This window comes from Muscardinus avellanarius (genome assembly GCF_963383645.1).
Source record: "Muscardinus avellanarius genome assembly, chromosome: 1".
NCBI lineage: Eukaryota > Metazoa > Chordata > Mammalia > Rodentia > Gliridae > Muscardinus > Muscardinus avellanarius.
In genome coordinates, this window is record NC_137786.1 from 176,588,535 (window position 1) to 176,594,606 (window position 6,072).

Here is a 6,072-nt window from a genome sequence, read left to right on the forward strand (position 1 = left end):
CTTTCTCATCTAGAGTTCCTCCTATGACCCATTTCTCCTTGGCTTTCACATATTAGGGAAAGCATCTGATTTCTTATTTTTTGTGACTGACTAATCTCACTTAGCATAATGTCCTCCAGTTCCATCCATTTCCCTGAAAATGATGTAATTCAGGTTTGTTTGTTTTTTTTGATGGCTGAGTAAAATTCCATTGTGTACATATCCCGCAGTTTTGTAATCCATTCATCTGTTGATGGACATCTTGGCTGGTTCCATAGTTTGGCTATGGTGAATTGTGCAGCTATGAACATAGATACACATGCATTAGTTTGGTAGTTTGGTTTCCTATCTTTTGGGTAGATACCCAGAAGGGGTATTGCTGGATTAAATGGTAGATTTGTTCCCATTCTTCTGAGGATTCTCCATACTGTTTTCCAAAGTGGTTGCACTAATTTGCAATCCCACCAACAATGTCTTAGAGTTCCCACTTCTCCACATCCTTGCCAGCATCTGTTGTTGTTTGTGTTTTGAATGATTGCCATTCTAGTTGGAGTTAGGTGAAATCTCAGGGTAGTTTTGATTTGCATCTCTCTGATTGCCAGTGATGTTGAGCATTTTTTCATGCATTTATTGGCCATTTGAATGTCTTCTTTCATGAAGTGTCTATTTAGTTTGCTTGCTCATTTTGTTATTGGATGCTTTATTTTCTTAGTGTTGAGTTTCTTGAGTTCTCTGTATATTCTAGATATTAGTCTTCTATTGGAGGGGTAGGTAGCAAAAATCTTCTCCCATTCTTTTGGCTCTCAATTGAGGTTCTTGACTGTTTCCTTTGCTGAACAGAAGCTCTTCAGTTTCATGCAATCCCATGTATTGACTTGGCTTTTAATTTGTTGTGCCTTTGGGGTCTTGTTGAGAAAGTGTTTATCTGTGCCTAATGTGTTGCAGTGTTAGACCTATGCCTTCTTCAAGAGCTTCAAGCTCTCTGGTTTAATTTCTAAGCCTTTGGTCCATCTTGAATTGACTCTTGTGCAGAAAGTGGGATTGGGTGAGAAAGTGGGATTAATTTCCAATTTTCTTCATATGGTTAATTTTGCCAACACCATTTGTTGAACGGGCTATCTTTTTTCCAGTGTATGTTTTTGGCCCCTTTGTCAAAAATCAATTGGCTGAAAGTGTGTGAGCTTGTTTCTGAGTCTTCTATTCTGTTCCATTGGTCTATGTATCTGTTTTTGTGCCAGTACCATGCTGTTTTTATTACAATGGCTTTGTAGTATAGTTTAAAGTCAGGTATTATGATTCCTCCTGCGTGGTTTTTGTTGCTGAGAACTACCTTGGCTATTCTGGGATTTTTGTTTTTCCAGATAAATTTAAGGACTGATTTTTCTATGTCTGTGAGGAATGATCTTGGTAGTTTAATGGACATTGCACTGAATCTGTAGATCACTTTTTGGAGGATGGCCATTTTAATGTTATTTATTCTGCCAATCCATGAACATGAAAGATCTTTCCATCTTCTAAGATCTTCAATTTCTTTTTTCATTGTTTTATAATTTTCTTTGTAGAGATCTTTTACCTCCTTGGTTAAGTTTATTCCTATTTTATTTTTTTTTGTGGGAGATCCTGAGTGGAAGTGTTTTCTGAATTTGTTTTTCAGTGGATTTATGGTTGGTGTACAGGAAAGCTTCTGATTTTTTAAGATTGGATTTGTATCCAGACACTTTGCTGAATTTGTTGATCAGTTCTATAAGCCTTTTGGTTGAGTTTGTTGGTTTTTCTAAATATAGTATCATATCATCTGCAAATAGTGAAAGTTTGAGTTCTTCTTTTCCTATTTGTACTCCTTTGATTTCCTTTTCTTGCCTTATTGCTCTGGCTAGAGTCTCTAGTACTATATTGAAGAGAAGTGGTAATAATGGACATCTTTGTCTTGTTCCTGTTTTTAGGGGGAATTCTTGAAGTTTTTCCTCATTTAATATGATGTTGGTGGTGGACTTATTGTAGATTGCCTTTATGATGTTGAGATATGTTCCTTCTATTCCAATTCTCTGCAGTGTTTTTATCATAAATGGATGTTGGATTTTATCAAATGCTTTTTCAGCATCTACTGAGATGATCATGTGGTTTTTGTCTTTGATTCTGTTTATTTGATGAATTACATGGATTGATTTTTGTATACTGAACCAGCCTTGCATCCCTGGGATGAACCCTACCTGGTCATGGTGTATGATTTTCTTGATGTGGTTTTGGATGTATGTTGCTAGTATTTTGTTTAATAGTTTTGCATCCAAGTTCATCAGAGATATAGGCCTGTAGTTTTCTGTTCCTGAACTGTCTTTATTCGTTTGGGTATTAGTGTGATGTTGGCTTCATAGAATGTATTTGGGAGAGTCCCGGTTTTTTCTATTTCACGAAATAGTTTGAGGAGTATTGGGGTTAGCTCTTCTATAAAGGTTTTATAGAATTCACTTGGGAAACCATCTGGTCCTGGGCTTTTCTTTGATGGTAAGCTCTTTATTGCTGTTTCAATCTCTTTGATTGTTATTGGTTGGTTTAAGTGTTCTATATCTTCTTGACTCAGTTTAGGAAGGTTGTATTTATCTAGGAAGTTGTCATTTTCCTCCAGATTTTCCATTTTGTTGGAGTATAGTTTTTCAAAGTAGTTTCTGATAATCCTCTGGATTTCTATACTGTCAGTAGTAATGTCTCCTTTTTCATCTCTTATCTTCATAATTTGGGTTGATTCTGTCTTTTTTTTAAGTTAGGTTGGCTAGTGGTTTATCTAGCTTGTTAAATTTTTTAAGAAACCAGCTTTCATTTTTGTTGATTTTCTGTATTTTTTCATTCTCTATTTCATTAATTTCTGCTCCAATTTTAATAATTTCCTGTCTTCTACTGGCTTTGGGGTTCAATTGTTCCTACTTTTCAAGGGCTTTGAGGTATGTCGTTAGGTTATTTATTTGAAGATTTTCTGTTTTTCTTATATGAGCACTCAGTGCTTTAAATTTTCCTCTTAATACTGCCTTCAAAGTGTCCCAGAGGTTTTGATATGTTGTATCTTTATTTTCAGTTGTTTCTAGAAATTTCTTGATTTCACTTCTTACATCTTCTATGACCCATTCTTCATTCAGAAGTGTAGTGTTCAGTCTCCACATGTTTATGTTGTTTCTCTGGGTCTTCTTATAGTTGATTTCTAGTTTCATGCCCTTATGGTCTGAGATGACACAAGGAAGTATATAACACTTTTTGAATTTTGTGTCCCAGGATGTGATCTATTTTGGAGAAGGTTCCATGAGCAGCTAAAAAAAAAAAAAATGTAAACTCCACTGTAGTTGGGTGAAATATTCTATGTGTCCAACAGCTCCATTTGATTAATGGTGTTATTTAGTTCTGAGGCATCTTTGCTGACCTTTTTTCTGTTAGATCAGTCTAATGTGTGAGAGTTGTGTTGAAGTCTCCCAGTATTATTTTATTGGGATTTATGTGTGAGTTCATGTCGCAAAGAGTTTGATTTATGAAAGTAGCTGTACCTATGTTTGGGGCATAAATGTTGATTATTGTTATTTCCCCTTACTGGATTATTCCATTTACCAGTAAAATATGACCTACTTTGTCTCTTCTAATAAGTTTGGGTTTGAAGTCTAACTTGTCTGATATCATAGTTGCTACTCCTGCTTGTCTTCGAGTACCAGTAGCATGGATTACCTTGCTCCAGCCCTTTACCTTGAGTTTGTTCCTATCTTTACTTGTGAGGTGTGTTTCTTGTAAGCAGCAGATGGATGGATTCTGGCTTTTAATCCATTTTGCCACTTTATGTCTTTTTTTGGGGAGGTGAGGCCATTTACATTCAGTGTGATTATAGAGAGATAATTTTTAATTCCTAACATGTTAAGATTTTATTTCTGTTGAAATACTTTTTATTCTTCTTTGCTTAGTTGTCTGATGGATGGAAAATCTTGTTTCTCTGGTTCTGGTGTGTATTACTTATTTCTTCTTTGCAGTTAATCTCCTTGAGGATTTTCTCTAGTGCTGGTTTTGAAGACATAAATTCCTTCAGTTTCTGTTGGTCATGTCAACTTCTCATTTCCCCATCTAATTTGATAGACAGTTTTGCTGGGTATAAAATTTTTGGCTGGAAATTGTTTTCTTTCAGAGTTTGGAATATGTTATTCCAAGCCCTTCTGGCTTTCATGACTTGGTTTGGGAAGTCTGGAGTGATTCTAATTGGTCTGCCTCTGAATGTCACTTGGCCTTTTGTTTTTGTTGCCTTTAAGATACTCTGCTTGGATTCTACATTAGTCATTTTGACAATTATGTGGCATGGGGAACCTTTTCTCTGATCCTGTCTAAAGGGAGTTCTATACATTTCCTGGACCTGTGTATCAACCTTGTGCTCTATGTTTGGAAATTTTTCTGCTATTATTTCTTTGAAGAGATTGTTTATCCCTTTGGTTTCACCTTCTTTTCCCTCTTCTATTCCTATTATTCTTAGGTTAGCTCTATTAAAATGGGCCCATATTTCTTCAATGTTAGATTCCTGCTGTATGATTTTTTTTCTAAGTTATAAATTATGTGTTCATTTTTGGAGCGATCATCTTCTAGGAGCACAATTCTGTTCTCCATGTGGTCTAATCGATTGTTTATAGTTTGAATTGATGCCTTAACTTCAATGAATGCATCCTTTATTTCTTTTAGACTCTCTCTAAATTCTTTTTGAAAGTTCTATATTATTTCTACAGTTATATTCCTGATCTGATCTTCTGGAGATCTCTGAATTTCTGTGTTATCAGGTTCTGATGTTATGGGGTTGAGGGCATTAATTGCTCTATTGTTGTTCCTCTTTCCCATGATTTCAGAAGTTTGTGGCTTCTCTGGGTTCTTCCCCGGTCACCACAACTTCACTTAGGGTGCTCTGTATCTGGAGTTTGTGGTAATTTCAGCCACCACTACCTCTTTACTGGGTTGTATCGTAAAGTCTCAGACCCAGGCATTTAGTTGAGGCTGCACGAGACTGTGGTGGTGCCGAGCTGGGCGTTTTCCCATGGGGACCTGCGACTAGTGTGTGGTATCTTTGCCACCACTGCTCCTTCACTGAGTTGGACTGCAAAATCTCAGACCCAGGGAGATTATCAAAGTTGCACAAATCCCTGGGGGTGCAGTACTGGGATTTCTCCTGTAGGGGCTGTAGTTTCATTTACCGTTGTTGTGTGCGCTGATTTGGAGCTGTAGTGGGCGTGGTGAATTCGCTGCCACTGCTGGCAATATGGCACCGCTGCCATGCCCTCAGCTGTGAGGCTGGTATATTTCTTTGTTGGTTTTGAGCTCCGTTTTGAATCCCTGGAAGTCATGATGAGCTTGGCCACTGGGAGTTTTAGACGTTCTTTGCACTGAAAGAACTGCTGAATTACACCCAAATGATCTGCAGCTACTCACTTCAGCTCCTTGTTTACCTTTCCTCCCTGGAGCCTGATACTGTGAGGCATGATGGTGCTGGTGCGGCTCCACAATGCAGGCTGGTTTCTTTTTTGGTCTCTGGTTGTTCTTCTAGTCTTCTTTTTCTCTGTCCCTTGTGTTTACATTTTTTATTTCTCTGCTAATAGTGTTTTCTGGCTATGAAAAGCGCTGATTTTGTGGTGATAGAGATTGAGTGTTAGCAGGGCTTGTAAACACTGCTTTTCTCAGTCACCATCTTTCCGGAAGTCCCTTTAAATTCTTTTTGAAGGTCCTGTATTATTTTTACAGTTATAGTCCTGATTTGATCTTCTGGAAATCTCTGAATTTCTGTGTTATCAGGTGCTGATGCTGTGGGGTTGTGGGTGTTCATTGCTCCAATGTTAATCCTCTTTCCCATGATTTCAGAAGTTTGTGTCTCCTCTGGGTTCTTCTCTGGGTCACTATGACTTCACTTAGGGTGCTCTGGATCTTGAGTCTGGATCTTGTAATCTCAGTCACCACTACTCCTTTACTGGGTTGTATCCCAAAGTCTCAGACCCAGGGAGTTAGTTGAGGCTGTGCAAGACCATGGGGGTGGCAGGGTGGGTGTTTTCCCATGGGGAGCTGTGACTAGGGTGTGGTATCTCTGCCACTGCTACTCCT